Source organism: Falco naumanni, chromosome 9 (assembly GCF_017639655.2).
Source record: "Falco naumanni isolate bFalNau1 chromosome 9, bFalNau1.pat, whole genome shotgun sequence".
Lineage (NCBI taxonomy): Eukaryota > Metazoa > Chordata > Aves > Falconiformes > Falconidae > Falco > Falco naumanni.
The window spans coordinates 17,743,489-17,765,513 of record NC_054062.1 but is presented as its reverse complement, the minus strand read 5'-3'; the positions used below and the strand labels follow the sequence as shown (position 1 = coordinate 17,765,513).

At 36.9% G+C, this 22,025-nt stretch overlaps 1 protein-coding gene across 2 annotated transcripts in view; it reads left to right on the top strand.

The window, feature by feature from the left end:
• The window catches only part of ATRNL1 (attractin like 1), a 526,081-nt gene that overhangs the window by 294,809 nt on the left and 209,247 nt on the right, over nt 1-22,025 (top strand). The window lies entirely within an intron of this gene.

The window sequence follows — 22,025 nt, the reverse complement described above, 5'->3', positions numbered from 1 at the left end:
TTTTGGTATTAATTGAGAGCTTTCATGAACAATTGCACCTCCACTTTCTCCTGCATACACAATTTAAACATCCCTCTAAACATTTATTATTTTTTGTTTTTACCCTGGACTTTTTATGCTGAAGAAAACTTTGTTTCTTCCTCCTGTCAAAAATTAAAGAAATTGCAGCATTAAGTTGCAGAAAGCAAATTTCCTTTATGGTAGAATATTTAGAATAGAACAGAATACTTCAGTTAGGAGGGACCTAAAAGGATCGTCTAGCCTGCCCACTTCAAGGCTGACCAAAAGCTAAAGCATGTTATTAGTGCTTCCTAGTGTCAAGTCTGAACCTCCCCTGACGCAACTTTGAACCATTCCCACTCATCCTGTCACTGGGTACCAGGGAGAAGAGATCAGCACGTCTGTCTCCACTTCCCTCCTCAGGAAGCTGTAGAGAGCAATGAGGTCACCCCTCAGGCTCCTTTTCTCCAAAGCAGACAAACTCAAAGTCCTTAGCTACTTCTCACAGGACATTCCTTCCAGCCCTTTCACCAGTTTTATTGCCCTTCTCTGGACACATTCAAGTACCTCAACATCCTTTTGAAATCAAGGGGTGTAAAGCTGCACACGATACTTAAGGTGAGGCTGCAGCAGTGCTAAATACAGAGGCATAATCACATCTTTTCACTGGCTGGTTATGCTGTTTAATGCATCCCAGTACTCTCAATAGTTTCAAAATAGTAGTGCAAAAACGTTGGTAAGTTGGGTGAACACAGAGAATCATAGTATAGTATCTCAGACTTTCTAGGAAGCTATTTGATGCTGTGACTTAGGCTGTGTTGTTATCAGCAGTCATCGGAACATAGAGTAGGAGACAACACTCTGCAAAGAGCTTATAGTTTTTCCTTTTTTTATTCTTTTTTATATTTCTGATATTTTTTTATTCTAAGCAAAATTATCTCTCTGTTAATATCAGTAGTTCTGACATTAAAACCGTGGCACAATTGAAGCTCTTCAACAAATATAAGTACAGTCACCTTATACTGTAGTTGTCTAAATCGTTATAGCTGTGTTGGAAAATTTGGCCCAAATATTTGTTCTTACCTATTTAATAAATTATTAAACTTAGATGAGATTAAATTTAGGTTACGTATACTGCTACATGTGTATAGCATAATTCAGGTGATGTATACTGATAGTTGGCATATTTCATTTTGTTCTAATGAGTAAGATGTATAAATTTTAGTCAGTGATTTATTATTCCTGCCCCGCCCCCCCCCCCCCCCCCCCCCCCCCCCCCCCCTTGAAGCTTCTAATCTTGATAATTTTTGGAAACAGCACTTCCTTAATGGTACTGTAATCTAGATTTTTTAAAAAAAATAAAGCAAGACTTTCTCCAAGTAAATAATTTTTCTTAGTATACTGGCACTATAAATGTTTAAATAACTTTTTTTTTTTTCTACTGTAGACCTACAGTGAATTTATATATTCTTTAAAAGTGCCAGGTAACTAGCACTTACAATTTTCCTTCACTGAAATGATAATGTACTAATTCCCAGGTTTAGCTTTGAACTGGTGGTACAAAGAAAAATGTATATTATTGTAGTTATTTCATTTAGGTATTTTTTTTATTCAGGTGAGTATTGTTAAGCATATTCTTCTTCTAACAGTAAGTTTTAATATATTTGTTATTACTTACAAAATACAGATAAAAGTTACTTTAAATTACAGTATTCTATTCAGTTCAGTAATACTCCGTTTGAATCTCTCAATACTTAACTCACTAATAGTTCTGTGCAAAATTGTACTGTGATGGAATGTAGCAACTCCTTGATTTCATTTTTCATGGTGATAAGGTTGTTTTTTGACATGTTTAAGAACATATATGAACATACAAGTTTATGGATCAATGGGGTCTGGTCTGTTTTCCATGGTTACTCTGCTGGATGTAGTATTTTTAGTGTAGTGTGTAGGTATTATTCTGTAATGAACACGTTCTGATGCAAGAAGTTTTCCAAGTTTTATTTTCCTAATCTCATCAAAAGTATTTCTAAGACTGTACGAAAGTTCATGTAAGATGACTGATAAATACAACATAAATATAAATCAGCTTCTTTGGAGGAGCAAAATAGAAAGAAATACTTGGCAACTGGATTAAAACTCTCAGGGCCATGCTTCAGTTCTGATCCTTGGTTTTCCTTGAACTTAACTAGAGAAACACAGTTGTCTATCATTCAGAAATGTTCCTTGTTTAATTTGGAAATTACATGAGTATGTATTTCTTCCTAATTAAAATGAGGTGTGAAACAGTACCTGGAGTTGGTAGCATTATGAATTGTAAATGTTTAAGCAAATCTCCTTTATTTTCAATCTGCTATTGCACATAAGCAGCAGTTCATGTCAAATACAAGTTTTTGATAACATTCCATGTAATATTTTCATTTTGTCTAGATCAGATAACTTGGGTTTATAGGTAGTATATTTTGTAAGGTTTTGGAATGATGTTTTACAAATAAATTGTATGAATAACATACAAGTAGAAGGCAATTGTTGAAAAGAATTCTGAAGTACCTACTTTTAAAGGCTGCCCGTTTAGCAGATGAACTTTCCATCTCTTTCATCATTCTGGAAAGACAGGAATGTTTGACTCTTTAGATGTTACCTTCAATATGGACACAAACTACAGAGATAACTGAAATATAAGAAGAACACAAACTTGAAAAAGCATGCTATTAATAGCTATGCATCCATTTATTGTTCATTCCAGTCTGTTTTCCCCTAGAGGAGGAGAAACTTAACTATCCAGTTCTTGTGATCTTTTAGTAATGAATTTTATCAGGCTGTTGAGGTAAGCAAATAATTTTTTGAAGTTTTTGTAGACTTCTACGTGTAGCTGAAACTTCCAAACTTTCTCCTTTTTTGCCTTCTGACTTTAGTGCTTGGCTAAATTGGGTCATTATTGATTCCAGATTGAATCTCAGTTTTTGAGATTGTCTCAATTTTCCCATAAATTCAGAATTTTTCCCTCCAGTTTCTTTCCTAATTTGTTACTCATTGAGCAAATATTTGCTTTGTGCTGCTCAGAGCACTGCCCAAATCTCACTGAGCAGTTCATTTGAACTTAGACTTTATTATATGTATATGTAAGAACTATTTTAAATATATATGAAAATAAATAAACTGTACCTTCCAAAAAACTTTAACTAATGTTTTTCAACACTGAATTTCACTTCCCTTTTCCCTTGTCTAATGGTCTTCCAATTTAAATAGTTGAAATCATTTTCCCTAAGCCAAGTCCTTGAGTTTTTGTAATTATTTTTACTCATAACAAAATTTTGGTTCTCATCTTTTTCCTACTCACATTGCTGCCTCTTAAGACATACTTTATCTAAGGCTTTTTGAACATCTCTATTTATACTTTAACTCCTGGCTGAGCTTCTCTTCTTCTTTCCTGCCTTTTAAAAGGGCAAAACCCGGCAGATAGACTCTCTCTCAAATTATACCATAAAAATTATTCACCTTCTTCATTGAAAGAAAATAGGAGGTATCATTCTTTTATTTCATAGTTCCAAAAAGATCAATGAAACTTTGAGCAGGGGAACATGAGCAACCTCCTACCTGGCATCCCTTCCTTGACACCTTCCCCCACCCATCCCTCCCGTGGATCTGTGACATTTAAAAAAAAAAAAGAATTTTATGAAAGGCTAAAGTAAGATAGCGAAATATTGCTCGTCAGAGAGAGTTTGATTCTTGAAAGGAATAATACAGAATACAATGAGATGATTTCCGAAGCATTATTCTTATGGCACTACCTTTCTTAAGAAACAAACCATAAGGAATTGGGAATGTTCTCATGGGTACCAAACCATAAATTCCTACTTACAGAGCAGGATCACATTTACAGGTAAGCATAGAAATTCATGTTGGAGTACACAAAAGGCAAGATATATTTGTTTGTCAAATAAGTTAAAGGAGTTCCTGGTATTACAAAGTTGAGGAGCAGCAAAGCATTTTTAGAAGTCTTACACTACACAAAAAGATCAGATATGTTCTCTAGGTTTTAATCTCTCATCCTTCTTTTTCCTCCAAAGACTCACAAATCTTTCTACCAGTACCATTCTTGGTGAAGTTTTGCTTGTTAGTTCACTGGATGAAAAACTGAGAGCTGTCATTTTCTCCCAAAAGATTTGTTAGGCCTCTTGCATTTTATACCCAGAATTCACCCAAAAGCCCATCCATGAAGTTTCAATCTGGCTCGGTTTTCCTTCTGTATACAAAAAAAGATATATCACCCAGATTTACTAAATAAGAAAACTGAAGAGAATATTATTTGTTGTCTCTGCATGTTTCATATCTAAAGAATTCATTCAATCTTCAGTTGAGTATACGTACAAGAGAATCTGTTCATAGATCATTTTACTGAGAAGTTTGATGGGTTACCTGCCAGTTTTCTACTGCCTCGACAGTTTTGTCTCATGAACTTCTGATTGAAAGGCACCACACTGCAGATAAAATTTGCATCCAAATGATTTCATGTTAATAGTGTGTTGAACTTTTTTGTTGCTGACAAGATTACACTGAGGTCACTAGCAAACTCATACAGATCAGATTAGAAAACACACAGTTTCTAGTTGAGGGATTTTAGCAAAGTATTCATCCTCCATAAGGTAAAGCAGTTGCTACTCAGATACCCTTTGTACTATTCATTCAGCTGGATGTTTTAAAGAATTGTTACCTTTAATCCAAAAGCCTGTGATCATTGATGTGCACACAGGCGTACTCTTCTCCCCACACACAGATGCACACAGAATGCATTCATGTGCCGGTGTGCCGTGTGTCATTATACCGAATCATAGAATGGTTTGGGGTGGAAGGGGCCTTTAAAAGTCATCTAGTCCACCCCCCCTGCAATGAGCAGGGACATCTTCAACCAGATCAGGTTGCTCAGAGCTTGGTCCAGCCTGACCCTGATTGTGTCCATGGACAGGGCATCTGCCACTCTCTGGGCAACCTGTGCCAGTGTTCTGCCACTCTCATCATAAAAAAACTTCTTCCTTATATCTAGTCTGAAATATACATTTGTGTATATTGGATCAGTCAGTTAAAATGCAGTTTTACATCTTGTCTTATGAAAATCTTTTTTTTTTTTTTTTTTTTTTTTTTTTAACGTTTTATTATAATTACACACTAGAAAGAGCTTACAGATCTTACAAAAGATGACTTAGAATCTCATTTCCTCATGTAAGCCACTATAAGTCTGGAACAACGAGGAAGTAACGCATGACTGTACATTGATGAAAAAAGTTTGAAAGCATGGTCAAGGCCTCTAGCCAGTGGGGTTCCCCAGGGGTCAGCACTGGGTCCAGTCCTGTTCATCATATTCGTTAATGACCTGGATGAAGGGACAGAGGCACCCTTAGCAAGTCTGCTGGTGATACAAAATTGGAAGGAGGGGCTGATACACCAGGAGGCTGTGCTGCCATCCAGCAAGACCTGGGCAGGCTGGAGAGCTGGGCAGAGAGGAACCTGATGAAGTTCCACAGAGGCCAGTGTAGGGTCCTGCCCCTGGGGAGGGACAGCCCCTGGCACCAGCACAGGCTGGGGCTGGCCTGCTGGGGGGCAGCTCTGCGGGGACGGGACTGGGGGTTCTGGGGGGCAGCAAGTTGCCCGTGAGCCAGCAGTGGCCCTGTGGCCAAGGAGGCCAGTGGGACCCTGGGGGGCGTGAGGAAGAACATGGCCAGCAGGTGGAGGGAGGTGATCCTCCCCCTCTGCTCTGCCCTGCTGAGGCCGCCCCTGGAGTGCTGGCTCCATACTGGGCTCCCCAGTTCAGGAGAGGCGGGGAACTGCTGGGGAGGGGCCAGCGGAGGGTACCAAGATGGTGAGGGGACTGGAGCATCCCCCGTATGAGGAAAGGCTGAGGGGCTGGGGCTGCTTAGCCTGGAGAAGAGAAGGCTGAGGGGAGCTCGTTGATGCCCACAAACATCTCAAGGGCGAGTGAGGCTCCTTTCAGTGGTGCCCAGTGACAGGACAATGGGCACAGACTGCAGCACAAGAAGTTCCTGTTGAATATGAAGAACAACTTTACCTGGAGGGTGACAGGGCACTGGCACAGGCTGCCCGGAGAGGCTGCGGGGTCTCCTTCTCTGGAGACATTCAAAACCCGCCTGGACATGACTCTGTGCAACCTGCTCAAGGTGAGCCTGCTCTAGCTGGGGGTTGGAGTAGATGAGCTCCAGAGGTGCCTTCCAACCCCAGCCACTCTGTGATTCTGTGATATGTGTAAAGTGCTTGCCTAGCTTTAAAGGTTAATATCATTTATTTATTGGAATTTTCATATTAATGTATAGCATTTCAATATACAGGCAGTTGTGAACCATTTGCCTGCCTGAGAGAATAGCATACAGAAGCATAAAACATTGAATTATAGAGAATGCTGGCTTTATACAGTGTGTGGGTGCCACACAACTTATTGCTTAATTTTATTAAATAAGCTTATGGTTTTTTTAAACAAACCCCCACCTTTCTAGCCTTAATTTCAATATGCAGGTAGTTTTATTCTCTTGAATATTCAAAGATTCTTAAAAATGCACAAATGAAACTGAAATAGACTACTTCTTAATAACAGTAACAATTCTTGTAATAGCTATAAGCTCATTTCTATGGTAACCCTAATAAGAACAAGAAAGTTCAGTTATGTTGATAGTACTAATAACATAGACAATATGTGAATTTCGGCTAGAGCTTTCTTAGTTTATGTTGTAATGCTGCTTGCATTTTTAAAGTATTTCATTTAGAAAAGGCAATAATGGCTTTTGGTGTGTGTAATATTGCATACGGGATGCAACATGTTTAGTTTAGCAGTATTAATACACATAGAATATGGTGTGTTCTGGAACAACAACCAAAGGAGCAAAAGGAATACTTTGGTTTATCTGTTTTTTAATGTGGTCAAGGAACCACCAATAATAGGTATAAGGAAACCAAGAAATACTAATACATATAATTAAAGTACCCCAATATGTAATATTATTCATGTGTGTAGATGTCTACAGGATTACATGCTTTACATTTAAAAGTTGTTAACCTCACAGATAATTTTTCTTTTTTTTTGGTAGCTTCTTGCCTGTTGCTTAGGAAATATCTTACACATCTATATGTACTTACTCATATACTGTGGGAGTAATCGTACTGAAGTCAAAGGAGCTATTCATAGGATCTCAATTTGTTATATTGCTCAAGCTCTTCTGAAATCAGTAGTGCTATGACTGCTTATTTCAACTGTCAATCTAGTTTTATTGAGGATAACTGGGGCATTTATTTTAGTCTGATGTTTTCTGCACTCTCCTGTTGCGACGGAGGGAAGACGCAGTCACTCAATATGAGTGATCAGCAGACTTCGTTTATTGTACCTTACAGTCACCTTTTATGCCTTGTTATAATTAGCTCATACATATTACAAAAGTTAAGCTCATTATTGGTTAGTTGCCTAAATACCAAGCCTGCCCCCAGTTTCTCTTCTGTAGTTATCTGTTCCCACCTGCAACATTCTTTTGCCACTGCAATCTTCCTGTTATATTTTTGCTTTACTTCAGATAAGCTGAGAGCGATGTGCATTTTTGTCCAGCCAGCTGGACTATGTCTATGTGACCCTTTTCAGCTAGCCAGTTATCCACACTCTCCAACCTAAAATTTAGGTTGGTCTCTGAATGAACCTTTCCAGTGATATGCCTACTTAGATGACACTAGATCTTGTCTCAGGACTCCCTCTGCACTCAGTATGAGAGATACTTCCAAATGACAATTAATCCCACCCAGTTTTCACAGTGTTCACTTTTATACTCTAATACTTGTGGGGGGCTGACTTGTTAATGATATAAATAACGCAATGAGTCAAATCTCAAATACTGAGAGTTAATCTCTGTTATAATTTTATAAAATTGAGGTTGTACTTATAATACTGTCACTTCTTAAAAAAAAGCATCTGATTGATTCCCATATTAGCACTACTCACATCATGGTTATTCTCTGTAAAGAGAAGTATTAAATGGTACCAGTGACAGACACAGTATTATATTGGATAGATTTATTTTGAGGGGTGAATTAAACAATGTTGACCTAGTGCAGATATCTCAAAATATTATACAATGTTAAGAGGCTTCCATGAACTCTGACCATAGAGCAGGGGCACGACATTGAAGAGCCCGTTTGTTATTGACAGCTTTGTATCTCCTGCCAGAGGCATTTATCCCAGGAAGTAATCCTATATGTCTTGCGTCAAATCTGCTTATGACTAGCCATCTTCAGTAGGAACTCACCATGACTTGACTGCTTAGAGTCAAGATTTGTTTGGGCCACACAATTCTAAAGCTCTGTGCCCCTTAGGAGGATGGCATGGCCTATGGAGGCAGAGTTCTTTTGGAATAGTGTTAGTGTGTAGACTGGAGGAAACTAACTATAGTAACAAAATCACTGGGAGGCAGAGGAAGAGCAGAAGGCAAATTATTTATCAAGTGAAAACATTCCTTTGAAAACACTGCAGGTAGACAATGGAAACCTTGGAGCATGGGATGAATATGTTGTAAGACAAAAAGTAGTGATCTGGTTTCCTTTGCAGACCTTTTCTACCACAGGATTATCAGTTTCATCTTAAAGTTTTCCTGTCCAAAGGAGAATTGAGGAACATTGTGTTATACTGTACTTTAGCTGGTCTCATGAATTTGTCCTTCTTTAGAACTCAATAGGTATAATATTTTCTTATATATTGTACTACCATATTCTTTGGCAAGACAATCTTTTTTCTTTTTTCTTTTTTCTTTTTTTTTTTTTTTTTGATTAATGGTGAAAAAATCTGTAAGTTGGTAGTAAAAAAAGCTGGCTTTTGGCTTTACCTTTTCTGATGACCAACTCTGAAACAGAAACAAAGCCAAATCAGCTCTTCAAGGATGTATATCTGAGCTATGAAAATTTGTTCCTACCTCTAGTCCCTTTTTTCTTAAAGTAAGTACATGTAAACTTTCTTTTTTCAACAAGCACATGTAAAAGACACTGGAAATCAATGTGTATGCAGATAAAACACCCACTTTTAGCTAACACAAGGCATTTATGAAAGCTGACTAACAGATCTGTTTGTTTCTTCATTCCACAAAAATTCAGAAGGTAAAGAAGGTAACAGGTAAGAATAGATTTTACAAGGAAAATTGTGGGCTACTTCTCTTTATTAAATAAATAAGTAAATGAGGGAGGGAAAACAAACTAAGCAGGTGTTTTAATTATAGCTGCATATGACCAGGAGAAGAAAATTGTTCACTTTTCTTAACATAATAATCAAAGTACCTTCTTACATTTCCATAGTGTAGTTAGCCTGAAGAATCCCAAAAAGCAATAATCAAAACAAATTATTTTCATTATATGTGACTCCTGGGTGTATGCATAGAAGAAAGCTTGGATGTAGTTGTTAGTGCTGATAATACTTTAAAATTAATAGTTGGGGTATTCTGTTCAGTAGGATTTATTCTCAAAGTTGAGCTTTCTAAATATTAGTATAAAATGCTGCTGGAAATAATAATAATATTATAATGGACTATATTAATTCCTGCTATCTGTGACAGACATGGTTAAATCTTCCAAGTGTACTAGGTTAAGCTTTCAAGCTAACAGGAAGGTTAATTTAAGTTTTTTTAAGAGAAAGAGGGAACTGGCCAAAATGAAAAAGACTGCCTGAGGCAACTGGCTGCCTGGCAGAGCCTAAGGAGCCTTTGAGCTGTACGGTCTGAGAGGTTTCCATGGGACTAGTTGTAAACATAAGAGCATTAGGAGAATTTTTAGCAAACTACCTGTCAGCAAAAAGCCGCAGACAGTGAGAAAGGCAATCCTTAGTGGGGCCCTGGGAAGAAGCCAGGTAACTTATTTTGAATTCCTGAGAAGAAAAGTCGCTTGGATTTATTTCCTGTGTTAAAGGAATGAGGATGGTGAATATGTTCTTTGTAAATAAAGAGGATTGCACTAAAATAGATGATTCATTTTTTGTCTCTTAGCAAAAACAAAGGAGCAGGTGTTGAATATTGGCCCAAGTTGCAAGACTCTTCTTTACATTTGTATTTCCTCTCTGTTTGCAGTATAGTGTCAACTTTTTTGTCCCCTATTAAAGCACAAACAAACTTCCCATTCCCCAAAGCATGGTAAGAAAGAAGTGACCAGATTTAGGTGCAAACAACAAAAATGTTTAGAAACTTGGAAGAACTCTGCTATGAAGAGAGAGTAAAAAATCTTGAGGATTTACAGTAAGAAGTCTTTGATGAAAATGCAGATACTCCTCTTTAGCTCCTCCTTAGCTTTCCTCAGAGTTGGGAGTAGTTTTAGTGGCTCTTGGGTAGAGAGATTTGGCCTAGGTGGGTCACCTGCAACAGGAAACATAAAGGAAAATAAGTCAGAATTGTCCCTCCTGCAAAGAGCAGGGAAGCAGCTCGAAGTCCAAGCCTAGAAGAGATATCTAGTTCCTCTCTTTTATTCTGCTCCTCCTTTCTACCTAAAGTTCCATTTATTTACAGTTGAATGTTAATAATTTTTTTCTAAAAAAATATATTAAATCATGATAACAATAATTTTGATTGCTTTTGTAATGTATTGAAGATTTGCTACTGGTCTGCAGGACAGCTGATGTCAATATTATTGATGTTCTTTCACAAATATATCTGCTTCCACAAACATCCAACTTCTCCTTGCAAATATATCAAATATGTTATTTTCTCAGAGATGACTTTTAGGTACATTTTTGTATGTGTGCAATTGAGTGGCAGTAAAGAGGGATTAAAATCATGCCTGAATCTATTCCAAAGTGTTTGCATTTCACTTTTCCCAGCATGGGTAGTATGTTACTTCTAAATGTACTTTTTCTAAAACTAACCTTTTTCCTCTCTTAAATTTAGTGTTGATAATATAAACAATTATTCTTTCTTTCAAAAAAAGAAAAAAAAAAGGCGCTTAAGTTTCTTATATGTGGACAACTCCCTGCTAAGGTCAGAGCTTTAAGAATTTTCAATGCAAAGTAAATGCAATGATCAATGCAACTGGAAATTAATTAACTTCATCAACTTACTTTTTCAGTACCTGTACTATCAATTAGTTTACTCTCTCAGCAGAGTACGTTCGGTGCCGTGAATGTCAGTATTGGTGCTATCAGCAAACCCTGTGGGGAACTTCTCCACTTTCTATAGGTGTTTGTACATAAAAACATTCTTTGGTGTCCTCCCTCTGAGAAACTGGTGGCTGTGCAGTTTCTCTGGACACATTCTAGGCTTCTCCCCCTTCAATAGTAGGTTCATGGTAACAAAATTTACATATGTATACTTATTTCTTGAGGATCCTGCAAATACAAAGTACCAATGGAACCTTAGGCTGGGAATGACCCCCCCAAAAAAAAACTTTAGAAGAAAGCATGGGTGCATAACACAGTCTACAAAAAGGTGCAGTAGTTATTCTTTCTTAAGGATATAATGATGTGATGTTTCTTTCCTGTAGGTATAGTTTTCATTGCTTCAACAGTTCACAAACAATTGTTGAGAGTTAGTGTGACCTGATATAAACTAAGCTCATTACACTTATTTTCAATAGATAATTAATAATTAACATATAACCTTTGGCTTTCCTTTTATCTTCAAGTATTGACAGAAGTCGCATAAAAACATACTATGTGTGGAAAAAATGCTTTGAAATGCAAAATTTAATTAAAATTAATGTAATGTTATTTTAGGACAGTTGTATAGTAGCAAAAGTACTATAGGGAATATGAATATTTGAACAGACCATTATTTTTATCCATGCTGTTCAATTTATATACAAGCAATTTCTGGAAAACAGAATGCCATTTTATATTTTGGTTGGAATTTTTTGGGTTGAGTGCACCATGGCAGTTAAATTGTAACATCAGTAAATTACTCTAGACTGCTTTAACAATCAATTGACACACATATGATTAACAAAAATGAAACCGCAATGAACCCTGTAGCTTGAGCTTATTTGGTTTCCTATGCTCCACACACATTTTGAAAATCCCAGTTAATTAGACCTATCATATCACTGTAGTTTCTTAGTCTTTCATACTCGTGCAGCCAGAAATACTGCTGGAAGAGGCAGGCAGGGAACAGCATTTCCCAGTCAGGGAAAGTTTGGGTTTGGAAGACAGTTGTTTACTTACTGATGTTATAGGTGCCCTTGTGCAAATTGCTTTGCTGCCTGGGCCATCAGGCTCCCCATCTGTAGAACAGAATCAGTTGTATAGGTCTTCTTTACATGCTTTTCATTAAAGATGTTGTTGCTATTAATTGGGGGAGCCTATTCTCATGGCTGTTTTGCTTTATTACCCAATAATCTTGTTTGTCCCTAAGCAATTTATTTAGGCATCTGTCCATTTAGGCAGGAAAAGTGAGTGAAATGGATGCTGGATTGCTCTCAATTTTCCTCTGGCTGCATTGCTACTAATCAGAGATACAAACATGTTATGTAATACAGTCAGTTATTTTAATGTGTTATATTTAATACATATTTCAATATTTGATAAAATACATTATGAAAGTATATTAAATCATATGTATTTAATTTTCAGCTTAATTAAAACCAATCACCCATTTCTTAGGGTCTTATGCTTTCTGAGTGTGCTAATGGTGTACAATACTGATTCTGCACTACTTTTACTTACCATAATAATTTATGCCTTCACAAAGCTAAGGAATACTATTTCCAGAACAGCTGGAGCAGGTTACAAAAATACCATACCCATGCATATGTGACCCACATGCAAGTACCGGACACACCACATTTTGACTTAACACCTTAACAGTGTCCATTAGTCATATTCTTGAAATTGTCCTCTTCCCCATTCACATGGAAAGCAAGTCCACGTTGTTAATGTTGTTAATGACTAAATCAGTCATGCACAAAATGTCCAAGTTTCACGTCTGGTTAAAGCATCCAGTATACTCTAAGCTCATAGAAAACAATGAACATCAATCATTTCAGCAGAAGGGGAGGAAAAGAGGAGCCAGAGAACTACAGCCAGTAAATTCCCAGAAACATCATTCAACAAAAACTAAGCTGTTTGTAAGCACCTATTAAAAAAAAAAAAAAAAAGGAAAAAAGAAAATATTAAAAGCCTAGATGTTTTTTCATGAACCAAATCACATGAAAAGAATAAAAATAAAAGTTCTTTTGAATGGAGAGGAAAGCATCTGATGCTTGTACAGTCTGGCATTATAAAGGCTTTAAAAAGTCTATCATGCAATATTTTAATAAGTAAGACAAGGAAGCACTGTAATTATGACCTAGCTGTGGATTAGGTGCAAAACTGGTCAGAAAAAAAATACTTTACATTCATTATAAGTAAAATGAGGTATTAACTCCATGTTGGCTGTAATTAACTGCATCAGCTACAGGTTAACCTCAAAGATTTGGGCTACCTCTAGAACTTTTCAGTGTTTTTATGCAATTAGTACATCTATTTAATATAAAATTACTAGAGCTGGGTCACAAGTGTGACCTCAAAATAATCTTTACAAATTGGAGAGAATATCCACACTGGTGAATGCAAGCTTTTTACCTGGTAGAAATAATCATCAGCATGAATAAAAAGCTGACTGTGCTACAATTCTTCAGAATTGTTCGATGGCTTAGAAAGGTCCATAAGCTAAATGTAAATCAACAGCAACCTAGTTACAAAAGAATAATATATTACTGACTCACAGTTGTAGAAGTAGTGACTCACAATCTAATTCTTATACTTTATGAGTACAGCCTTAACTGGAGCATCATAGCCAGTTTTGACACTCCAGTTCAAAAAGTGTGTGGAACATTTGAAAGTGTTCAGAGGAGAGCACCTGGAAAGTATGACTGTGTATAGTTGTGTGGTGTAGAAGATCAAGACGGAGGGATGCCATAACAGCCTTTGCTGTATCTGTCATAGACAGGACAAGAAGTGAGGCACCTGTGTTGCAGCAAAGAATATTCAGGTGACAGAATTAAATATAATACATGACAATGATTAGGGTAGTGTAGTTCTAGTATAGAGTCTCTTAAGAGATTCTGGAGGCTCTCTGTCATTGAAAGCCTTTAAGAGTGGAGTAGGCAAATATAGAACAGAAATGAGAAGACAGATATGTCTTTGCAGGGGAGGTGTATGGTCTCTTGACAGTCTCCTGAGGTCTCTTAACTATATGGTCTTATGATTAAAAAAAACACTTCATGTTGAAGTCAGGGAGAGGTATTTTGTACATACCAGTAGCATTTTCATTTTTCATAGAATCAGAGAACGGTTTGGGTTGGAAAGGACCTTTAAAGATCACTTAGTCCAACCCCACTGCCATGGGCAGGGACACCTGCCACCAGGTCAGGTGGCTCCAAGCCCCATCCAGCCTGGCCTTGAACACTGCCTGGGATGGGGCATCCACAGCTGCTCTTAGACTGCCTACTGCTAGCTGACATGAAATTACAGCAGCATTTATCCCTAACAGTGCTGTAATAGTACCTGCACTTCCTCATATTTTAAAATCTCCATTAACTTTATATGTATATTTTCACTGCAAAACTGTATTCCAAATGATGATAAAGGTAAGTAATTATCTGGAAGTTCAGTTGTTTTTCCATTGAAAAGGCTTTTAAGTATCAGCTTGCATCTCGTATGCAGAAATGCAGCCTTTAATGTTATTGTGTACATCAAAGTGTGTTATTGTGTATGGGTTACCCGTGTACCATGGGTAAAACTTGCAAAATCTCAGATATTAGAAAATTAGGGTCAAAACCAGGCCCTAACATTTCATACCATTTAAACTTGTATCTGTGATGTCCATCCAACCTGACAGAGCCACCTTGTAATTTTGTTTTCTTTTTCACTTCAACTACGATTTTTTAAAAATTTCATTATTTGAGCTGGATTAATTGTTCTAGAGCTGATATCCTTTTTGTTGTGCATTTCTGCTGGCAGCCATGTAAGAGTGGCAAGCAAGGCAAGATAGCTCATTGGAGATTAAAATTTAAAACCATAGACATATCAGCAACTGAGCAAATTTTTTGTTGTTTGGTTGGGTTTTTTTATTTTATTTTATTTTTCATAATACATATATTTGCAATTATTCTGGTTCTCCTGTAGTTGAACCAGTTTCACCAGTGTTTGAAAATACATGTGCACATTTTTTACAACAGCATTGTTTAGCACATGTACAGATTTTTGTCAAAGGTAGAATACTGCATCTTTCTGAGTTACTCTTCTTGCTTTCCTCTATCCTGTGATAGATGATTTACCTATCCTACAGATGGACAATATATTTCCACTACTTTCAGAATGGATTATTGTTTGCTGACATGAAGCTAACAGAATTTAAGCGTACTTTCTTCCTTTATATAATTAACTATTTATATATAACCTTTGGCTTTCCTTTTATCTTGAATCATTGATACAATTAACATTAAATCATACAATTTGAGCAAAAATGCTTTCAAATGCAAATTCTAATTAAAATGAATATAGTGTTAATTTAGGACATTTGCATTGTTGAAATCTAGTGTTTGGGACATCATCAGTATGTGAATATGCTATTAGTTTTTCCCCGTTTGTACTTAAAAAGTGGGCTTGGGTAAAACATTTGGATCAAGCAGCATGACACAAGAGCTAAATTACAGCTTTATTAAATTGTTTTACCAATTGAAATGCATGCAAATAGCAAATGAATAGAACACCTACAATTTGCTTTTTATTTTGATTTTTGTATGTCTGCTTACAAGGCTGTTATTAATTGGAAATAATACTATGACACAGAAGTTATTATCAAACATCTTTTTTGACAAAAGTATTTATCTACAGGCTAGAAAATCTCACTTTTAGTGGAAGGTAAGCAGCTTCATTTAGATTAAACTTTTTTGATGGAAGAGGCAAGTATATGTATTTCTAACATAAAGAAATAAGGTTATTCAGCTGGATTGCTAGCAAAATAGGATATTAAGCAATATAGTCTAGCATCCCAGAAGTAAATAGATCTTTCTAGTAGTTGATACAGTCAAAAATTCACTGACAACCTGTATAAAATTCTCATTCATAGCTAAGACTTACAAAGACGACTTTACATCCCTCTATTTTGCCAGCATCTCGCTCAAGTCAGTCTGACAACATAGTTTTAAAAAGTTTTCACTATCTTTGAAGGATCTTTCTCTAATCCAAATATTTTATGGGATGCTATTTCTGCTGCAAGCTTGAGCATTGGCTTTACTTTTTCATTGCATCCCAATTCTTTAGCTCTGTAAGTGCCCATTTACAGCTCAATCCTGAAGCATTCCTACATCCAGTACAGATATTCATAATTTATGGACTTCTCGCTCCAAGAGCAAGGGAAGTATTGTCTATTTGTGGGGGTTTCTTAATTCCTTTCTTCTCTTGTTTAATTCTTTCCAACATGAGCTGCAAGATATATCTGTCTGGAAGGACTGGCTTTGGTTTTCTCCCCATAATGGAGGGAGACCTCAGACAACTAGTTGTCATGCAGCACTTTCATACTATTTTGCTAGATGTCCCTCAGGTGAGAAAATAGTGTAAGTGTTTATGAAAAGTTTCTCTGACCAGAGTTTCGGTTCCTCGTAAGCTTAGCCCCTCAACAAGGCCCTCCGTTACCAGTTTGGGATTTCAAATTAATTTCAAAAGTGGTATTTACTGGACTATACCCCCCAGCTGAAGAACCTACTTGAAGCTGAAGTCTGTCAAAGATATGTTAGTGGTATTTGTAGGAAATCAATTGTATTTTTTTACATTTCATGAGAAAAACATTGATTTGGTTCACACATTTGTTTCTCTATGAAAACTGTTCCTGTTTTACTCAGGGCAGTGTTTTCCCCAGATTGCATGTTAACAGCTAGCTTTACTCATCGGTGCCCTCGTATTACTGGCATAAAGAAATCAGATACAATAAAGATTTTCAAACTATAGGTAAACAGTCTTCTGAATAAAGCATTAGTTATTGCCAGTTAGTTGTACCTTGTGGGATGAGGTAGCCTGTAATATCATGAACAGAAAGAACACGTCTTTCTCTAGTTTACCGTAATAACATAGCACAAATGGGTAATAAGCAAATGAGGAACATGCAGGCATAACTCCACCTACTTTTAATGCTTTTTCTAGATGTTCTAGGAGGCAGACTAAAATTTTAAATAGATAAAACCTTTGGAAGGGAAATCTTGTAGAAGCCATTACAAGATTTCATATTGGATTAGTGGGGTTGAAACTTTGCCCTTTAAAATTATGAGTTTCACTTATCTACATAGTGTTATGCCCCATTGTGATATTGTATATATAAACCTTCTAGCCTTTGAAAAGTGTTGAAATACACAAGTGCTGCCATATGGTAAAATGCACATGGTGACTCCATATTGCAGCTGTTCTGTACCGACATCCAACACAGAATGCAATTTGTAGTTCACACTATTCCCAGACACTGATTTTATTTTAAGCCAGGAAAAAACATACTCTAAAAATATTTTTTTTTTTAAAGCAAAAAGCTATTTTTAGTCATCTTTTGTTTATGGTGGTCTTTGATTTTCACACCTCAAAGTGCCACAAAGTGAACAAAGGGAAAACGTAAGAAAGTAAAATTGTTTATGAAAGAGAGTGAATCAAATGGTGAGAGGGGGGTTGGGATTTTTTTGTGGGTGTTTTGGTTGGGGGTTTTTTCTTTTTTTTTTTTTGGGGGGGGGGTTTGTGTGGATTGTCTGATTAAATTATAAAAATGTTTTGGCTCAAAAATATTACACTGTGACATTGCCCCGCCCCATACTCACATAGAAGTTTTTCAAGTGGTAATTATGTGCTTTTGATAATAATGAACAAAATTCTGAAGTTTTGGAGAGTTGCATTCCCATTTTAGTGGTTGAGCATATTTAATATGTCTCATTAATGTATTTGTAGAGTTTCTTCTTCAAGATAAGTGTTTGTTGAATCCGAAGTGAAGGTGCCTTTGATGTTGAATGGCTGGTGTGTGTGATAACAACAAAGAGGAACTTGTGCAAATTCAAGTACAATGGTGTCTGGCAGCAGGTCATTGTTATGTGTGTGTGAAACCAGCACACAGTACAGGTCTTGAAGTGATTGTGTAGCTATACACATTGGGACCCACTGGTTAGATAAGGGAAAAAATACATTTTCCTGGTGTCTTAGGGACTTCATAATCATACTTCTATTCAAAATGGAAACTCATCCTTGATGGAGTGGTGTTCTGTTTGGATTTAATCTTTTAATGAACAGAAAATAATACTAAAAAGAAGCTTTTAAAAAATTCCACATTTTTGTCTTTCTGTGCTATTGGTGGCAAATGTTATTCTCCCAGAAGGAAAAGGCTGTGTTGCTGCTTTAACTTTCATGATTAAATGTACACCACTAATCCTGCTGCCTTTGTGTGAATGAAAGGATGTGCTTTGCTGCACAACTTCTAAAAGCATGGGCATTCTTTGGCACATACACATTCTCCTGAAACAGAAGTGGCAACCTTGAAGGTAAGAACAGGTTGATGATGGTTATTCTGAGTTTTGTGTGGATAATCAGGTATTCAAGAGAAAAGATTAAAGGCATCTGGGGACATTTACACCTGTACGTTATTCTGGCACTATCTGTTCAGTGTTTATTGCTTCATGGGAGACACCTCTGACAGCTAGTTAGGCATGGCTGGCGCTTATCTGAAGGCTGGGATGAAGAGTGTTCCTGGAAAAAACGAGTTGGCACAAGCAAAAGAGGAACAGTCAGCTACTGATTTATTGCCAGGGAGCTGCAAACGCTGACAGTGCCCCAAGGGAAGGGGAGCCAGGGGTGACCCCAACATGGGCAGTACCCTCACCCATGTGGCACTGTCTTGCAGGGGCTCAGCCAGGTGGGGCAGAGCCAAGTGGTGGAAATGGGGTCCATCAATGGCCCCAGCAATAAGACAAATACAAAAGCCATCCAGGGAGTCCACTCAGGTGAAAAATGGTGCAGAGCCAGAAACAGGGCTGGAGGCAAGCCTAAAAAATGGGGAAAATGGCTCCAAATTAATCCAGTTGGTAGGGTCGTGGCAATTAAGACCCCTCAGTGACCTCAGTGTTCTGACACTTACCCTGAAGTTTGTTGCTATAATTTTAGACAAAAGGAATTGTGTAAGTCTTCAACTATATTCTTTTGTGTTGATTTTTGTTCCCCAAAAATGTTGTCTTTCTCTAGAAATATGGCTTTATTTGTATCATCATTCTATGAAACCACTTCTTTCATGTTTAGCTGTAATTTAGTTATACCTAGTATTTTGTTATACAAATATATAATTGCACACTTTATTTGCCAGTTATTCAGAGAGCTTCCAGAAGAAAAAAATAGCTATGGCAAACTTTTTCATGAGAAGTCTCTCCAAGTAGGTGAGAAACTTGTTCAGTTATATTCATTTTCTTATATTAGTCTCTGCCAGATAATATGGGAAGAGGTTGTAATAAGTATATTAATTCATCTTATATCTTTCTTCCCTTGTCCTCATGATCTTGATTGTATAGATGTTATCTTTGATTTTTCCCTTGTTCTCATTCCCTCTCACATCACATACATCAGTTTCTCCTTTCCGTTATTCATCATCAGTGGTCTTTTCTGTTTTGCTAGTTCTTGAATATGCTTTTATGAAACACATCTCAGCTGTGTTGTGTTTTTGTTAAAATTGGCACTTCTAAAAGGTTAGGCCTCTGCCTTTTGGCTGTTGTACTTGAACTCAACTGTCAAAACGATTTCTCTAGATTGATGACTCTACAGAAAGCATTGCTTTTGTCTGAGTGCATCTCTGGTGCATAATCACTAACGATTAAACTACCTCTTGACTGTCAAAATCACCATACAAAAGGTTTAAGGGGACAGAAGGGACAGTGCAACTTCTAACAAAGCAGAAAGGATGCAGCAGTGTAAAAGTATTGTCTTGTGTTGGGGGAGCAGGTGCCTCACTGCCCAGGGCCAATGCAGGAAGGGAAATGGGAAACTGAGGACTTTTAACCTCTCTAGATTGGGACGGGAACATTTGGGGCTCTCCTTATCCACAGGGATCAACCTGAGTTGAGTATGACCACAAGGAATGGTATTTCCACGTTTCATTTATTGTCAAGCAGTTGGGCAAGCCATGGTTTAGTATCCTGTCAAAGGGAGGGTGTAGAAGGAAATACAAACAAGTTCCGTAGGAAGAGATTTACACGAGGTGGGTGTGATTATGTTATTTTATAACAGGGGTATGAATAACTTAAAAGCATATACTACCAAAAAAGCATCAGATGTCAATATAGCACAAACAGCATAAAATACCTGTCAGTGCATTGGTAGAGGGTTATACCTTTAATTCTCCAGAAAAAGTTCATTTGCTGGAAGTTTTCCAAAATAAAAGGCATAACTATTTGGATCCTCAGATGGTTATTTACATTTGACATTTTTATAATTTAAAAAAATCTACAAGCAGCATTTTATTAATGCCTTTAATTTAATTTGTTGTCTCCTCATTAGTGGTACATATACAGTGGAAGGTGAAGCAATACAGAAATTGAAAAAGCACACTGTAATACATGGCTTAAGTCAGAAAAAAAACCAAGTTTCAATATATTAACATGAATTTCAGACAGACAGCAAGTTAATATTGTTTCTTTCAAGTCAATGCATTTTCTGGAGTAGTTCAGGTAAAGGAGAAAATGCATCTTGTTTGATGTTAGGGATGAATTTATAGGTCATTAACCTACATATTTTTTTCCCATAATTTTTTGCTTCTGCAGCTTAAATTGCTTGGATGTGTAAATGTACCTGACATGGCTGTGTCTCAGTGCTGTCCTACACACAGAAAGAGTGCATCTGCAAAAGTAAAGGGGCAGCTGGGGCTGGCAGGAGGCTTGCATTGCCCTCTGGAGTAGCATGCCTTTCCACTGAGGCCTGAAGTTTGATTTAGATTCATAAATTATAGCATGGGAATTCCCCTGTATTATAGCAAATTGCATAAACTGAGAGTAGTATGTCATGCAAGTTTTGCATCGTAGTTGATTACCTTTGTATCTCTGTCTCTGTGTGTGTGTGTGCGTGTGCATATATATGTGTGTGTGTGTGTATTCCATATGTTAAAAAGAAAACACAAAATAAACCTTTCACCCCCACAAAAAGACACCAAAAAATACCAACAAATACTCAAACAACTTTCAGCCTCTGCCTCAGTAGTAGGAGCTACTGACAGCGTTTGGGTCCTGGGGATATCACTTGGCTCTGTTAGGTGACATGGTAAATGGAGAACTGCAATGTTCACTCTCTTACACCCGTACACTCACAACTTTCTCTGTTCCATATGCTCATTTATTTTTCTTGGAAGAGAGTATTCATATGCAAAACCAGTACGGATTTGAATTTAGTATCAAGGTTGATTCCATTTCATTGCATATCGTATCCAATAAATGTTCAATACCTTGGGAGGGAGTCAGCTCTTCCTTCTTACTGGATTTCAAAGTTACCATTTGCTACTTTAAATCTATTAATATTTTTTAATCTTGTACGTGTTTTCTTATCTTTTTAAAATTAATTTTGGGAGTGCAGGTCTAACACACTACTTTACATAAGGGGAATAAGTTCTGTGGCAAATTCTTCCACTGTAGAATAATTTTGTTCATCAGTATAACTAAAAATATCTGAAAACTCTTCATAGTTAAATTGTTTCATTTTACAGCTATAGCCATACATAACCTATACATTTTATGCAATTTGACATAATTCCTAGCCTTTTTTATGTTGAATTTTATTGTAGGTTAAGCAAAGAAAACAGCAGCAATGGTCACTGGTCTTGCTTTAAGTTGTTGGGATTTTTTTGGTATCTGAGAACTTTTACCTGGTGATGCAGAGGTTCAGAATGTTTCTGCAATGCACCTTGGAGATCTCTTTGGTTTTTTCATAGCACGGCATTTTTAAAAGAGTGCAAATGAAAGTTACCAGTGCAACAGGCATTTAAATACCTGAAGCAATATTTTGTGCTGTTCTGTATTGCTTTTGTCATGTGTTCTGA